The following is an 18,127-nucleotide window of genomic DNA, read 5'->3' as shown; positions in this document are numbered from 1 at the left end:
TGATATCTTCTGTCTAAAACCTAACTAATTTGTTATCAGTTATTTCATTGAATACTTCCTGAACATTAAAAAAATCATATTGTTTGATGTATTCAACCAACAGCCACAAACCCAAATACTTAGTATTCAGTTCACAATGATACAAAATTCAGCAAAGAAGAAAGTCTCCACATTTCAGAAGCTCGAGGTTTGGCATGCTTAAAGTTTTGCAGCTTTTGATATATGTTTTGCAGTCTGAATTAATATTCCACTAGTAGAACAAGTCTTTTTAGGCATCTTGTGGATTTATTTTTCAACCTCAAATGTGTTTAGATGAATATTGTCCTGAAAAATAGTAGAAGGATCACAGGATATATAATGGGATGTTCTGTTTTTTTTTTTTTCTTCTTTTTTTTTACTTTTTCGGGCATATTGAGCTTTTGACTGCTCCTTGAGACTTTTTTTACTTTAGTATTGCAGCTCTAAAAGGATGTACTCATTATATTTATGTATCTATCCAACTAATATGTGAATAAATGTGTACAGGGCAAAGAAATATGTGTTTATATCTCCAGCTGGACAAACTGAATCCAGTTATTAAATTACAACCTACATGAAAGAACATAATGATTTGTATTTAGAGAACTGTGTGTGCACAGCTAGTTGTTTATGGTGTCCCAGCCCCCTGTAGAGCCACAAAGGTTGAGAGCATGCTAAGCAAAATATTGGTGTGCAAGCGATAAAACAAGAGAGGGCTTGTCCTCTTCTGAACTAACAAAGAGGTCATGTTTGTATTAAAAAACCTCTGTGAGCGGGTTGGGGGGACCCATTGCCATCACATGAAGACAGAAATGCCAGGCCTCTGTAGTAATAAGAGAAAGCTCTGAGGTGGCAATGACCAGTCAGACATCCACCATACTTCCTCAACCTTTGACTTTATGCAGTCTTTCTATGTCTAAGCAAACATTATCTGGGCTGTGAAAATACAAATGTCAAGTATTTCCACATGAGAATAGTTGTGATTTGGGCCCTGGGGACAAAGAGCTCTCCTTTGTTTCTTTTTCTCTCAGCTCTCCCTCACTGTCTGATCTGTCATTCCTTATTCCTCTGTCTTTCTCATCTTTCCCTCTCTCTTTTTCCTCTTCCTCCCTCTCTCCGTGTGTCTGTGCTGTGCCACACAGGACCTGTCCACTTGTTTGTGGAGAACGTTATGGTAATGTTGTGTGGCAGTTTCTGAGAACAATGGCTGCCGGGTGTTTTGTGATGTAATGATCCCTGCCATCACCTCTCACCCCCGTCTGGTCAGTTAAGGGGAGGATGCAAGGCAATGGGCCAAGTAGAAACATGCGCAAGTAGAAGCGGTGCTGGGAAGCAGTATGCAAACGGATCCAAGCTTGTGACTGGACATTTGCCGGCTCAGATATTGTACAGATAAACCAGCTTGTGAAGTATACAGGCTGTCCCTCTCCTCAACAGCTGCTGCTGAGGTGCTCTTGGGCAAAGAACTTGGCCCTCAGATGCTCCAGTGAAGGTGCTCAGCAGTGACCTGTAGAAGACGGAGACTGCTCTGTAAAGGCCTCGTGTGTAAATGTGTTTAATCATATGACTGTGAAGTAGGTCTATACTGGAAAAGGGCATGCATGCTCACCAAATGTGTTGTTGTTCATTAAATGCCACATTGGCTTTTATTTGTTAAGCAGCATGGCAGAAAAGAGAATTTGACAGAAGAGCATCTCAGCACTGTTTTTGCCTGGAGAATAAAGGTTTAAAGTGAACCAGCACATCAACGTTATCCTATTAAAGACAGATGTTTCAACTTGATGTTTCAGAGATTAATGGTGAGCATGAATCAGAGATTCATGCTCACCATTAAGCATTAACAGCTTAATGGTGAGCATGAAAGTTCATTCTTGATCTTGGAATCGGTATCTTGACAAAATAATCTTAACTCAAGTTCCAATTACAAGTTTTCGACTCCATTTTGGGGTCTTCATCAGTGGATAGTGTTAGCTCAGATGTCATTGTGTTGTCTCAGTCATAACACGACCTGAGTATTAATTTTATTTTACTGCATGCGCTGGTAGCTCAGACAAAACCAAATGCTCTTAAATGGGAATATACAGTGCTTGTTGTCCCTTCTGTCATGTTCATTCCTCCACTGTTGTCAGTCTTGTGTAGATGGCATGTTTCCTTGAAGCGGTGGTGAGCAGCTCCACTCACACAAGTGTTATGCAAGCATACTGAGAATTGGAACAGCAGTAAACAAGTGTGAAAGCAGACCATTGGGGTTGGAGAGGGACAATTGACCTCAGGTTCAGACATAAACAAACAAACCCAGTGTGAAAACAGTGTACGAAACTGTGGTTGAGTTGTTTGTGGTCAGGGCTTCTGCTGCGTCTCAGTAACGGGCTGATACCTGGTCGCCTATAGCTACTGATTCAAGTTGCATCTGGCTTTATTGTGTCTTTAATCCAGCATGTCTGCAATCATCTGCTGAATATATTGCATGTAGGCTGTGAAGGTGGAAGTGTGTTTAGGATTCTGACTTGCTGTTTTCAGCACAGCCAAAGGTTCATTTCAACTGCCAACATAATAAAACCATTGAAAATGCACAACTGTTGAATTGAAAAGTCAAAGAAACATATATACAAATCTGTTGTCTTTGGGCGCATGCATTGGTGTGCATATGCAGACAAATGTGCAGATTGCATTATCATTTGTAGTTTACCAGCGTAACTAACAGCTGATAATGGATGGTAAAAAAAAAAACAGAGCACAATTCAGCTGTTCTCCAGCTACATGGAACTGTCAGTCAGGGTTCCATGTTCAGATGTGAGATAAAAAGAAGACTGCTTAAAGGCACAAGACTCTGGTAATGACGAGAGAAGTATGGGTGTGATGCATTTCTGTGGGCAGCAAGATTGAAACTGGTTCTTTTTTTTTGGTTGCTGCATTTTGAAGCCACCAAAATCCACATAAATTTTATTTCACCTTTTTAAAAGGGGGGACACAGTTGACTGAATATAAACTGACAATACACCAAAAAGACCAAAATTTAGACTATAATGGGATGTTCTGAAAAACCTTCAAGCTGTGTAGCACAACGTCATCGTACAGGAACATGACTGAGAACAAGGCTTTGTGAATTGAGCCAACACTGCAGTCGTCTCTGGAGGACTCAGCAGACCTACATATTCCAATCAAAATCTGTTCAAACCGAAACACAACTAATAGGAGGAAAATTGTCAGTAATTAAAATGTACATCAGAACTTCTTGTCGAAAATACACCACAGGCTGCTCTTCCATCTGTTAATTACTCTATGAGTGGCTTGTTAAGTGAGTGCCTTGGCAATATGCTCATTTCAAATACATTCAGCTGATGAGCATGACTTCAATGATGAGGTCTAGATTCGTGTCTGTTAGAGCTAAATTTGATACATTTCTCAAGATATTTCCTGTCTCTCTCACTATAGAGGTTCAGTGTTTAATGAAATATTTACAAGTACCAGCAGTTCTGTAAACGTCTCTATTTTCTGTACATGCTTTTGTTTTCTTTTTCGCAGAACATAAATTACATTGGCAAGCAAAATAGTTCTTCCATTTTCTCTATATTTGTTCTGTTGATTTTACTTCGTTTTTATATGCACAATTACAAAATTCTAAAACATTTCCTTGCAGGTCAGGTTTACATAGACAGGTTTGTATTTTTATTTCTTTGTATTTCATCTTGGTTTAAGTAAGGGGTTAGAAGATGCATCACAAGTATGATTCCATTATTCTGCACAAACATCATCCTGAGCTTCAATTGATGATGAAATTGTTTTTTATATTAATTATCTAATCTTGACAACTGCTATCTCCACCCTCCATCTCCATGCTCACTAAGGCAGACTTCCTCATCCATCATAAGTGTCAGCATCTTGCTGAGTCAGAGTTCCCAGTACAATTTGTCATTGTTTCAGTTCTGCTCACATTCCTGTCATGTCATAGAAAAATATAATTTCAAATAATCAAACGCTCTCAAGACAGTTTTAAATTCAAACCCTTGTAAATGTGCCACAGAAGCCAGTTGTTCATTGAACTAAAATGTGCTGTTGAGCATAATGGTACTATAAAATATATTTTTTTAAATATCAGTAACCCTTGCAATTAAGTTAAGATTTAATTTATGGCTACTTTATTTTCACATTTTAAGTTTATTGTAAGTGTTGTATATTAAGAAATCATGATTATTCAGTCATACAGAAATATGCAGAATCCCTTTTTTTTTTTTAATGCAGAGTCTATCACTCTCACCACAGAGTCTGAGGCTATAGCCACACTACTACGTTTTCGTTCTAAAAAGCGGTTTAAAATGAAAACAATATATCTAGATGAGCGATTTGGTTTTGTATCAGAAGTGATGTGCGTCCATACCTGACACACATCGACCACCACACCTGAAAACACGTGTGTGTGACCATTCAAAGACACTGGGCATGCATGAGCCGGTGTAACCAGGAAGCACATTGTCTACTCTTAGATGTGCTCAGCTGATTAGTTGCAGAAGATATTACGAACAAGGAAAGCAAAGGCAGTTGTACCGTTAACATGAAGAATTGAACTGAACAACAGCTGCTAGCAAAAACAACAAGGTCAGTAACACTTGTAATTCATGTTTTCACTACTAGTTGTTGCAACTAATAAGACCCAATCAGGGAGCGACCCGGTGTGTCTACATCATCGTTTCCAAAGGTCCCTGTTTTGGCCCATCCAGACCACAATGCAGCCCTGTAGGTTTCAAACTAAAACGGGGCCAGCAGCGTTTCCAAAACACTATGCAGTAAAAGAGGAGTAAAAGAAGACCACATGTTCTGAGCAACTCCCAGATACTTGCATGTATTGTATTATTAGATAAAGCTGAATGAATTAAAAAAAACAAAAAAAAATGTAGCATTGAAATGGACTATTGGTGCCAAATATGTAAACACAGTATATTTAGAATAAATCTGTCTTATTCTTTACATTCATACGTGTCACTCACTTTGAATAGCGAACCTTGGTGGAATTATTTTAAACTGTCAAGGGTTGTACTTGTTTCCAGAAAGCAAACTGTTATAAAGATTGTAGATATTAGGGTCAGAACACAGTGGAGTACTTTGCCTTTAAGCCCACAGCATCCGCAAATCAGCTCAAATGGATGTGCTCAGGTTACACAACCGTTCATTATAATGTTGAAGCTGAAGCCAGTGGTATGTTTTCCCATGAAGTACATCATCACAATGAATTCTGATTGCAGTGATTCACATTCAAAATTAGTTGTTTTTCTCTTCTTGCTGGGGATGTGCTTCCAGCACTTTCATCTGGCCATCCCTTGCTAAAGTGGGATCGCCCACACATTCCCCTCTCCACTGAAAAATGATTTGATCACTGCTGCCAAGCAGAGTTAACACACAAGTGTGGAAATGTATTGCAAGGAGTGGGAGAGATCTGTGTGCAAGCTGAGTCTGCTTGTGATGTCTTTATCAGGTCTATGTAAATAGAGTCATTGCCACATTCCAGCAATGAGTGGAATAGATTGAGGCAGTGTTGTGAACAAAAATGCTTTATTTCATTGACTTCATGTCAACAATGTGTAAAGATTTTTCTTCTGTTATTTTACTCATCATTGTGTTCATGCAATATACTATACTTATTGAATACCATATACTACACTGTATATACTATATCTTATTGAATGGCAGTCAAAGCAAAGCATGACAGTAAATATTATGCACAAAAATCTTTTTTTCTCTTTTTGTCCAGTGTCAAGTTTAGGTCGGTCAGGTCACTTAAACACTTCACTCCTCCGCTCGTGGCTTCTATAAGGCTTGAAGCAGTTGAGAATAACACCTTCCTGAAAAAGCATCATTTTTATTTTGGTGTATTTAAATAATTAAATTAAGCATGAGGTAAAAAAAAATAATAATAAAAATGTATCGTGAAAATTTAACTTTGTATTTACACCTTAGCTGTGGCTTTTCACAGAACTCCCACAATCCTTTTAACATAGTCAGGAATAACTATTCTGTACATCATCTTGGCAAAAGCACTGTGGCATCTATGTTTTTTTTTTAGCTGTTTTGACTTGCATGACTCCCCCCTGGGAGGCATGTTATAGAAAGTAGACTTGAGGAGAGAGACCTCCAAACACTATTACACAGCTCAGCATTCATTCTTCCAGTGCTTGTTGTTCCTTGGTAAAAAAAAAAAACAAAACAACTTTAGAGGCCAGTTTTACATAATTTCATGCTAATATATCATGTAGAACCTGGTCTGTCTATGTAATTTGGACCCAGTCATTTACAGTACATAGTAATGGAAATAGACAAATTGATCCCGTATTCCTCGAGCCTGAGCTCTCAGTCAAACATTATGTTGCATTCCTATTGAGGGTGACTCAAGTCGACTCTTAGCTTGGTTAGAATTTTTACAAAAAATACATTAAATCAATATTAGACCCTATTCTCAGTCAAAATTAGTATGAGAGGAGCTCTCCACTCCCACTAATTGGGACTCTTTATTTTCTGTATGAATTTGATTAGGGCTCTAGCCAAACTTCTTATATAGCAGGGGAATGTTGTTTAAATGAGCTGCGTACAGGTTATTGACAGTATTTGCATTGTCTGTGGATGCTTGCTTTGAAATTGTTGCTTCTTTGTTATGCCTCTGCGCCGGCGACAGCCAGGACCAGAGTCATTATGTTTTCAGGTTGTCTGTATGTCCCATTCTTGTGAATGCAATATCTCAGTTAGGCCTTGAGGGAACTTCTTCAAATTTGGCACAAATGTCCATTTGGACTCAAGGATGAACTGATTAAATTTTGATGGTCAAAGGTCAAAGTTCAAGGTCACTGTGACTTCACAAGACACAGTTTTGGCCTCCTGAATGTGATGTCTCAAGACCACGTTGAGGAAATTTCTTTACAGTTAGCAGAAACATTCACTTGGACTAAAAGATGAACTGAGACTTTGGTGGTCAAAGGTCGAGGTTCAAGGTGATCCTGTGTGTGAATACAATATGTCAGGAACGCCCAGAGGGAATTTCACAAACAATAATTTGGACTCGAGGATGAATTGATTATTTTGATGAATTTGATCAAAGGTTAAGGTCACTGTGACCTCACAAAACACATTTTTGGCCATAATTCATGAATTTATACACTAATTATGACATAATTTAACTCAAATGTCTATAAGGATAAAGGATAAAAAGTGATGTCCAAATGGTCAAAGGTCAACTTCACTTTGACATCATAATGTTCAACAAAAACTCCTCTGGCAATTGTTCAAAACTGTCTCTCAGGAAGGGGAGATTATGACTATATTTCCCCCAACTTGGCTTGTTGGTGGAGGCATATAACCATGAGGTGGCAACTCTAGTTGCTGTTTTACACTACGGGTCAGAAAGTCTACTGAAAGACATATTTGACATCTACTGTAAAACTGGGACCCATGGGTTTGCTGTCATGTGTGATTTGTCTGTTAGACATAAAATATGTACTCCATCATATGCAGAAGTTCCTTAGGGAAACTATGGAAATCACCCTACAGTACATACTGACCTACCTATGAACCTACCTATAACCTATGTAGTGACCTGTTTGTTTTATCTATATATGTATTGCATCTACTGTATCTATCATGACTGTCCATCACTGATAACATCGACTTGCATCTTGTTTCTATGGCAGTGACGTACATGAACATAGTTTATATATCCCATGTCTTCTATCTCTTCATCTCTTTTGTTTCTCTCTCTCTGTCCCTTGCAGTTGTTGTCTTTCTTGGTGCATTTGGGGTAACATGTATATAGCAGTTGTAAATAGACTGATTTAATCTGTTGCCTTCTGGAGATTAATGGCAATCAGTGCAGTTAACCATATTTAATTGTCATTTAGTTAATTACAGTTGGAATCAGTAACAAAGGGCCGTAGCACTGCTGAAACAATGCTCCATCAACGGTAAGCCAACACTCAGCTGGCTTGTAATGTGTGACACTATACAGTCGCAATGTTGGGCGTTACTAAAGGTTTGAGATATGTCAGGTGTGCTAATGTAGTGCTCTCAGCCTACCAAATGAAATGTGATGTTAGTGATGTTTAAAAATTATTTGTATAACCGGATTTATGGCTATTGCAAGTTGTTTAGAGTAGATTGTATTACTTCATTTAAAAAGAAAATACTCCAGTATAAAGCTTTGTAGATGCTAAGGGATCAATTAGCCAAGTAAAGCTGCCACAGCCTTGATAAAATGGATTTAGTCATTTGCATCAGTGATAATTTATGCTTTTGGCATTGTTATTTAGGGATTATCTTTCTTCTTGGTGTACTTTAATATGGTGCTTATAGCGTGCTTCGTCTGCTGAATCAATAAAAAGAGACCCATGGGATGACTATTAAGCCTTTCATATATGTGACATGGTTGTACAGCAGTGACAAGTGTTCACCTCCAGTGTCAACATTAACAACTTGCAATGCTCATTTGACAAGAGTGACTAACAGCAATAAATAACTGCAGCATGTCTCAGCACAGTGTTAAATAACTACAATGATTAATGATTGTAGGTTTTATAACCTCTGAAAACAACCTAAAATTAGCGTCATAACAACAGACATGAGGCTGTGGTTTAAAAAAGAAAAAGACCTGCACAAGCCTTGTGTGGGGCCGTGAGGTCATATGCTGCTCATCTGATGTGATTTCTTAATTACCCTTATTGAATTTATTATTTATTTGCTCTGTTGAACCTACTTAACCTTGCTGCCCTTCAACAAAAAAATGATTTGGGAGGCAATAGGGAGTCAGCAGAGACCTCTACCTGTGGGAGGACGTCCAAGTTCACTTCACCTCTTTGAAAAGTCATCAAGTGGAATTAATCACATTTTGAGATATAAACCAGAGGATATAAATTTTATTATATTATCAGCATGATTAAAATGCTTAACATTTCCAGAGGTGCCTCAACAGACAGATTAACAATAGGGAAATTATAAGATTAAAAAATAAATAACTGAAAGATTTTCAATTCATTTTACTGATTTAAGTATGAAATCCTTTCTCTATTCTGATATGCAAAATACCAAATCAGCGTCCCCTGACAGCCATGTCAATGTGTCCTTGTTGAGGTCCCGCCTTGACATTTCTGTCATGCAGTATGCTGGTACATGTCAAAACACCTCATCACACCATTTATACATGGAAGACAAGCTACATGGCTTCGGCAAAATCCCATTAAAATTTGATGGATGGAAAATTCAGTCTTTCAACAGCTTTGAAATACATTATCTAGTCATTAGTTCAAGGTCTGTAATAACTGAGTACAACAAAGATTATATATGAAAGTTGACCTCACCTACATTAATATAATTTGTCATATTAAGATTACTCTTCTTTGCTGTGAGGTTAACACATACTTCTTTACAAAGGCTTTACAATGTAATAAATATATTAAATTATTATTATATGATTATTATATTATATATTATACTATATTCCAAAGCATGCATAAATTCAAGCATAATCAATTTATGATCAGTTTGATGTATGCTATGTTAATATTAACTAATAATGTAGCATACCTACTAATAAAGTACCTGTAAAATGCAAAAATCCAAATATGTATCTCACAAAAGATGTTATATATGTTAACAATGATTCCACATATGTTCTATATCAAGCTTCAACTGTGGGATTAGGGATCTGTGCTCTGTTCTGCCTTGTGTTCTTTGTCGGAATCAACACAAGTGCTACTGTTTCGTTTTCCACATGCTGTAGGACATTTGTATAAAGTTACACGTTTCTTTGCCAGTTTTGGCGCAGCTTGTTGCCGCTTTGCATCTTCATACCTCTGATGCTAGTTCCACCTTTTGCAGCAGGTTTCCATCAGAAATAACTGATATCCCACTGTTTCTTCTCTCTTTGTAGCTGTGTGTCTGTACACACCCAAATGTCTGCCAAAACTGTTGCTAGATGTGTTGCAAGGCTTTTTTTTGTTTGTTTGTTTAAATGGAATGACAAAATCACTGGGTTCACTTCAAAGATGCCTGATTGGGTAGCCTTGAATGCATGTGTATATTTCAATAACCTACTGTTTGTCAGTGAGTAGGTAAGAGACATTCACTCACCTAGGCCAGAAAGTCAGTCTTTTGAGATATTGTGTGTACTCATGATAAAAATGTCTTTCACCAGTTTTGCAGTGTCTTAATATCACAGAAAGTTCTTCCTTAATTATCTCACATGGGAATTTTAACTCAGATAACTCTCCAGAATAGTTTACCACCCAAACTGGGGATTGTCAAATGACATTGAGTTGCCAAAAAGATGAGAAAAATGTGGAAGTGCATTGAAATTAGATAAACCCTGAACATGGAACACCTATCAGCTCCACTCCATTGGGCAAATGTGTCTGTTTACTCCAAGTCCTTGAAAGGCTATGCTTTTGAGTTTGCCAGCTACTGGAACACATCTCATGGTCACATTTGCCTTTCGTTGCCATGGTGTTTCAGGCAGAACTTACTAGATTGTAATGATCATTTCTGCACACTTTTAGCATCCAACTCACTTTTGGCAAAATGTATCGAGGCAGAGAGAGAGAATGCACCAATTTATGTGTCTGTCTGTCTGAAGGATTGAAGGAGGCATAGCCCAGCAGTTTCATGATTTGGTGAAAAACAGGACAAAGGAAAAAAAACACAATTCACTAGATGCCCTCACCCGAAGGCCTGGCATAGTGAGATTATTTATTTATTGTGTTAGTCCTGCTTCTTCATAAATGCTTTGTGAATGATTTATGAGTTAATTCATACGGTAAATAACAAAAGGTGAAACAGTTCGTCCATACATCAGGAGCTTAGCCTAATATTGCACAATCCCTGTTGCTAACCTCTGCACGGCATATTGCTCATAAAGGATTTATGAAAAGACCTTCATTACTCTACAGATACTGAAGTTTTTTGAAAGTTGCCATCTAATTTGGAGGCAGAATTACTTATTTTCTGTGTGCATCATACATTTAAAGGCAAATTAGCTGGAAGAAATAGCCTGTTAAAAAATAGCCTGCTATAACTGTCCTTTAAATTGTGTGGTAAGGACTTTGAAGGAGTTTCAGTCTTTCACTTCTCATTAGAACTGACTGTGATTCTGTGGCAAATCAGTGGGGTTTGCCGTGAAAGGCAAGAAAAATGTATTCAGATCAAACTGAATTATGAAGTAGCCCTGGAAAATTGGGGTCATTGATGGATCCCTTTGATTTTTTTTCTATCTAGCAGCTGTGTGTCCATATAACTAAGGTCTGATTTGAAATCCAAATTCAGTGAAAGTAGTGCAGCACAAAACATCACGGTCATTTGAGGAAAGAAATCTTGCCAGTGAATCAGGCTATTGTGTAAATTAAAGGATTACGTCTTCTCCTCTTTGCTGTGTTGACGTCAAAAGGAGAAGCTGTGTAGGTGTACTGCTTATCATATTTCACACAAATATGATTTTTTTTTTTTAAGTCTACAACATCCGAAAACAAACCTGCAACACAAGTTTCTAATTTTCTTTGTAAATGCTACTTTAAAACACAATGGCTCTGTCAATTATCCTTTTAGATAGATAATACAACTATATAAGAGGAAAGTAGAAAGAGTCATTTCATAAACAAATTGTACCTCTTTGCACCTAATGTACTTCCACAAGTAGGATTTAAACCATCTTATAGGAAATTTCCTGTTGAAGCAGGTTCAACAGCGTTCTATCTGAAACATCTGGATCAATGGTGTTTGGACTACTCACTGATATTAAAAGATTTTCATCACCAATTTGAGCTATTTCAAATCAACATATCACATTTTGTTTTTAAGAGAATAATTTATTTTAACCAATGATTAGTTAAGAAATTGTATTATCTGCTAAAAATGTCACTTTTCTTTTGTAAACACGTCTACATGCAAGGACACATTTTAAAACATTATTACAACAGTTATTACACCAGCACCGGGTGGGTAGTAGGTCTGTGCACTAATGTAGGGTCAAACCGTTATTCGTTTAAAAAGAAAATAACTGTAATCGTTTGTCTGCCATTTGCAAAGTCACTCTGATAATTATAGATCAGGAGAACTGTAATTGAGCTGAAACCAGTAGTGGTCCAGTATATTGTTTAAGATAGGACAGTTCACCACAGCTTTTTGTTGTTTTTTTTTCCTTCTAGCACTCTGTAAAAGGGACCTCATGTGGTGCCACACAGGGGGAGGTCTGGAACAATCAGGGTTTGTGACCTCACCTCAAAGAAAAACAAGCAGTGAGCACATCCATAACAACTCTTTTGGCATCCTAGTGTGTAAAACAACAGCATTACCTAACCACCAGTCATCTGCTTCTTTTTCAAATAATCAGGAAATTGTGGATAAATGCATCAACAGCTTTAGCACCCACCCTGTGTGCCCATACCTCACAGTGAATCCTTTTAAAAAAAAAAAAAAGAGCAAGAAAAGAGAGGCCATAATGGCTTCCACTTCTGCATCCAATTAACTGGGAGGCATTGTGTCACTATTCATTTGTAATAATTATGTATATTTGCATGAGTCATGGCAGAGAAATACAACAGGTGAGGCACTCCCTCACTGCTGCGGATGATAAAGTTGCAGCTCGACATCTTTGATTACAAACCATTAAATGGCAATGGAGGCAGTTCACAGTCTATAGCATCCATCATCACAAAAGAGCATGAATTCCTGATACAGGCATGGGAGGCTCTAAATCAAGGTTCCAGTATATTACATGAAGTGAGCATTAACAAACAGCTGTCAGTGTATATAATTTGTATTAATTTAAATACAAATAAGCAGTAGATTTCAGCTAATTATTTCAAGATCTCATCTCTCTGATGCTGCCTGAACATTAGTTTTACTGTTAGACCGCTGCAGTGTTCTGTTCTTTACAGAAAGCCATTGCAAAGCATTTTAATAAGCAATGTTATTTAAAATCAGGACAAAGCTTCAAGATGAGGCAAAGATGAGGCAAGAATGGGAAGATAAGTCAAAAAGCTGCTGTTTTTTTCTTCCTCTGTGAAAATGTTCATGGATTTTTATGGACAGATGAGATGTAGTGGTCCACCTTACAAGTAATATACACACTGCAAGGTGAACACTTTGCAATATTAATATTTAACATGTCAACATGCTTGGCTTCAAGAAACTGATGATTAAAACTTTTGTCACCTTAACAAGATCCAAATTTATTAGGTGGTTTATTCATTTATTTGTTTATTTAACAAATATTGTGTGAAAGCACCAGGTGAGACTTGCTGTACATTAAGAAGATGATTAAAATGAATTTCACCGTAGCAACAATTGTGTTGTAGCACAAAAGAAAAATGGTCTGTCATAATCAGGTGGCTGACAGATTAGTCGCTGCTCATTTAGATGAACCAAACACATTTCAATTTTCCAAACAAATTAACGATGGAGATGAAATAACATTCCAGCAGTTGTGATTAATGTAACTCGTGGAGTAGTGTTACAAAATTAACTTAAATGAATGCATGCCTAATAGATCACATTATACTACAGATTTAATATACATATATAATGTTTTGTTTTTTGTTTTGTTTTTTTACCTTAAATACAAAATACTTTACTTTATTTCTTTTCTTTATTACTTTATGGTAATGGTTAAGGAAATGGTTACATGAGTGACCCATAATCAAACTCAAAGTCTTTCATAGTACTAATTTTACACACACACCTCACCAATCAAAAAACTGACTCCCTAACAGAAATCAACAGAGCTCACTAAAACAATTGTAGAGGATTTTTAACTCACTAATGCAAGAAATTGGGGTACAAATTGTCATTCTGTGTAACTCAATAGGTGGGAATTAGGGGTTGATTTACTGCAGAGGTCAACCATGTAACAGAAATTTTCACTTGAGGGGCTGTGAGATTCTTTAAATGGAAACATCCATCAAAGACCATATGCTACTTTTGTTTTTCACCGCTCCCACTGCTCAGAAGCAGTTTCTCAGCCAAAACGCTGAACGCAGTTGCCACCTTATGCTTCTGCGACCGCTAAATGGATCACTTAATGTTCATGGATTTTGTTAATTCAGGTGAAAACATTTAACGTTTGCCTCCTAATTTGAACAGAATCGTGTCCAGATGTTAGAACCCACAGACCACAAAGATATGTGCGACTGTGAATGCATCTTTGTTCGTCTTACACAATAGCAATTGTGATGGCAAAACCATGCAATACTGCCAAAGCATGTGTGTGTTATCCCAGATACTATGCCGTCATTAAATATTTATTCAAATCTCTGCTTAGAAGAGCCAGCTGTTGTGCTGCCCTATTTAACCACACTTCTGGCTGCTTCTGAATCCTTGAAGCACGAACTTCTCGGCCCTAGGGGTCTTAGAAACTTCCCCTGCTCACTGGCATGAGATAATTGAATAACCTGTATGTGTCAAATATTTTTTGATTAATTGCGCAGGGGCAGCAGGTATGTATGGCCAGGATGCTTAGCGGAGCCATCTCCTGATTGGAATGTCATAGGTTTGATCCAAAATATAGCCATCTCTGGTGAAACGCCCTTGAGCAAAACACTGAATCGTGACTGGCTCCGGGTGTTCCACTTCTGAGAGACTGTTTGCTCTGACTTGTCTGGTGAAATGCCTACGTTTGTGTCTTGGAGGGAGAGAAAGGAGTTTAAATTACCCTGTTTTGGTATTGTGATTGGGGTGCATTGAAATGCTTTGGAAAAACAATCATAGCCTTTCTATTCATAAAGTGCAATATATGGCACCATAGTAAGAGAAAAAAATAATCCTGTAGGACATTCTTTATAATTATGCATTAGGTTTACAGTACATTCGCTTAAAATGTAATACATATATAATTATGGCCACTGACATACAAATATTTGCATGCATGTGTGAAATGTCAAAGTGACAGCTGACAGCTGGGAGAATAGTTTTTAAAATGGGCGAATAAAGCAGTCATTATTTCAAGGGCATATGCTATTTTCAATGTATGAATAGTCAGGGTGTTCTGTTCATTCAAAGCAGTGTGTATAGATGTGTCATGAATGTGGAAATGACATTATGCAATGTGTTTCCTCGTCTCCTTTTCATGCTCCTCTTGTCGAGGTCAGAGGTCCAACAAAGGCATCTTTGTCAAGTGCCTCTCCTGGTTGCACAGTAATAAGACATTTGACACTGTGACACTGTGACACTATGTTTTTGTCTTTGTCTTGTTTTGTTTTGGGTTGTTTTTTCTTTTTTTAACAGGTATCAGCTTCACACATACAGTTGAAGTCTGGCAAACAAAATTATGAGAATCTGTCCAAATCTATTTTTTTTTTTTAATGTATTTTTTCTTCCTTTCAACACTTTTGCTCTCTTATTGGAAACCTTTCCACATAGACATCAGAGCCAGCGTGATCTTAGAAAGGTCAAGTTACTGTTTCACATCCTTTGATCTTAACAGGGACTGAAAATCTACTGTTTGGTAGGAATATATGAAGAAGAAAATCTGAAAACAGTCTGAAACATAATATATATACTGTATGCATAGTTTTACACTATATACAACATATGACACTCTGTCCTTCAAAACTTTAATAAGTAGAACAAAAGGAAGAAACTACATAAACATATACAGTACACATACATATATTTACATGTCTCTAATTTTTTTCTATAAGGCTCTGTTCATCTGTTATCAAGTTATCTTCTCACATGGAAAAGCTAGATTCATATCCTGGCTTTTGACCTTTGTCTCTTGATTTATAAAATGTGTCTTAAACTCCAGAATGACTGATTGCGAAAAAATAAGATACAAGATGATATTTCAGCATGCATTATTCAGTGACCTGAACCCATGATTCTTGAAGGATATAATGAGAACACTTTTACAACGTCAGCGATTTAAGTATGTCCTCATCAGAGACAAATTAAGAGATATTTTGCCCATTAACACTGAAATGAGCCTGATGGATTGATGAGCACGTCGCCATGTACCCTGTGTAGTGTCTGCCTCCAATCTGCCATCTGGTGGGAAAATGAAATGAGAGTTAAAAGACATGTTAGCATTTATATTGTGTGGGGAAAAAAGGAAAGACACCTTCACAAAAGATTCCTTTGGCCTGTGGAGAGAAAGGGGTTAGATAGACAGACATAGACAACAGGGGAAACTGTAGGGGTATTTTTAGTCACGGGAACAAATGTCAGCTGTGAACTAGATCAAGACCATACATTTAAATCATGAAGGAGGAGTGGGATCAATCTCTGGGGAACAAAGTGTTTTTATTAAATGGCTGGATTTTATGAAAGAGCTAGTCTAAATACGGCTGTACGATTTACCTCACTGCCCCTGTCGAGACACCGGGTTTTTTTATGGTGTGGAATCAGTGAAAGAGGAGTGAAGAAGCATTCTCTTCTCAGGTACCCTTGTCTCCCTTCATGTCTTTTTTCCACGTTGTCAGAGGCTACAGTAGCTACGACCCCCTGGAGCTACATCCAGGGGGTCAGATACAAGGAGCTGGGAGGGGGGCCTGCTAATCTTGGCCATGCAGGCTTCGATTACACTCACAGAGAGAGAGAAAGGGTCTGTTTTCCAACACAAAGAGACAAAGAAGGCATGAGATAGAGGACAACAGCTGCCAGATTTTATTTCTTTTTATTCCATCGCAGGTTGGAAAGCAGAAATGTCAGTCACTAGTACCTGCAAGCGGATGAGATTTACAAACTTACAGTTTAAGTGAATTCACTGATGTGAGTCAGCGGAGTTGTAAGTTGTGATATCGCTGAAATGGTAGGTCAGTGATTTCAGGAAACTCCAAATGAGTGCTAAGAGCAATACCCATAAATTATTGCCGTATACAAAATAAAAAAAATAGACACATAGACTGTATATTTGAGGAAATTCAAATTTCTACTTCAATTACGCTGTATTATACTACAATAGAACACAATACATACTACATTTTACTTACTGCCACTGTTAATAACTTATATTTCTGTTGTAACGCAACATATGAAAACATTTGAGCTTCAACATAAACATAAATCCTCAGGGAGAGCAAAGCCACTGCTTCTAAGCACGCTGCCATATTTCCAACAGCTCATCCATCTCCAACAGCTTATGATTTCTTTTCACATCAAGAAACAAACAAAAAAAAAGTTTGCTGTGCATTCTGAATCTTAAGGCCGCGAGTCAACCCTCTCTGATGAAATATTTATCATGCATCGTGCATCCTCTGCAAATTATGGATACAAGGCTGCAAGTAAACAAATGTAAACAGTTTCAATGAGAATGCACACCTTTTAAATATTCTCTAAATGTGACCAAATGGAAATGCAAAGGGAACTTACACTAGATGTAGCGATCTCTGCTTTATTTTCTTGTGTGAAATAAAAAAATAATAATAATATTAACAGGTATAGTGAGAAACAGGTCATTATTATCATTATTTGAGATACACTGCAGACAAAAAGCAGAAAAAAACTTTGCACTTCTTAAAATGTAACTGATGTGATTATTCTAAGTGCAACAACCTAAAATTCCTTGATTAAACAGTTTCACAAACAGCCCGTTGTATGAAGTGTAATGATAACACCATGACAAGTTGTCCAACAATAGATGTAACGACACACTCATGTATTACAAGAATAATGATAAAGAACTGCTTAAAGACATGACGAGAACATGAGTAAGGTGTTTTGTTTTATCGTTTTTTTTGTTATTTTTAAGTCTAACAAAAAGAAAGGAAGGATATTCAGAGTGATCAGTAGCAGAGGTGGGAATCAGAGATGGCAGTGCGAATCAGAAAGAAATAGGAGGCTGAGAACATGAAGTGTCTCTGTATCCCTTTTTTTTCTCAAGAAGAAGAGATGAGTTTCAGCTTTTAACTGGAGACATTTCCTATTCTTGTGTATCAGCTGATTTGGGCAAAGCTGATTAAGCTGAAACTGAACTGTCATTATCTCTGTGCCAAATTATTGGCAGTCTGATGTGCTGCAATATTTTCCTCACCCATTCATTTTCAGTCCAGTCTCATTGTGTTATGGTAAATGCAGTTGAAGAACTTTGCATCTTTAGTCTCCTATTCACTTGTGTGTCTCAAGTTTCCTCTAATGTCCATTTACATTT

The 18,127-nt window shown here is 37.3% G+C and overlaps 1 protein-coding gene across 13 annotated transcripts in view; it reads left to right on the top strand.

The window, feature by feature from the left end:
• lingo2 (leucine rich repeat and Ig domain containing 2) overlaps window positions 1–18,127 on the top strand; it is a 197,827-nt gene that overhangs the window by 80,239 nt on the left and 99,461 nt on the right. For 4 of the 13 annotated variants that reach the window (XR_011684456.1, XR_011684457.1, XM_071457479.1 and 1 more), the window contains one exon: window positions 12,189–12,278. The exons of the other annotated variants lie outside the window; for them this stretch is intronic. The gene's annotated coding sequence lies outside the window, so the exon portion shown is untranslated. The remainder of the gene's footprint in view (window positions 1–12,188; window positions 12,279–18,127) is intronic. 13 annotated transcript variants of the gene reach the window in all.

The sequence above is a fragment of the Trachinotus anak genome, unplaced genomic scaffold, assembly GCF_046630095.1.
Source record: "Trachinotus anak isolate AG129_WGS33_773 ecotype Australia unplaced genomic scaffold, CSIRO_AGI_Tana_v1 ptg000021l, whole genome shotgun sequence".
In the NCBI taxonomy this organism is placed as follows: Eukaryota; Metazoa; Chordata; class Actinopteri; order Carangiformes; family Carangidae; genus Trachinotus; species Trachinotus anak.
This window is presented reverse-complemented; position numbering and strand designations above follow the sequence as displayed.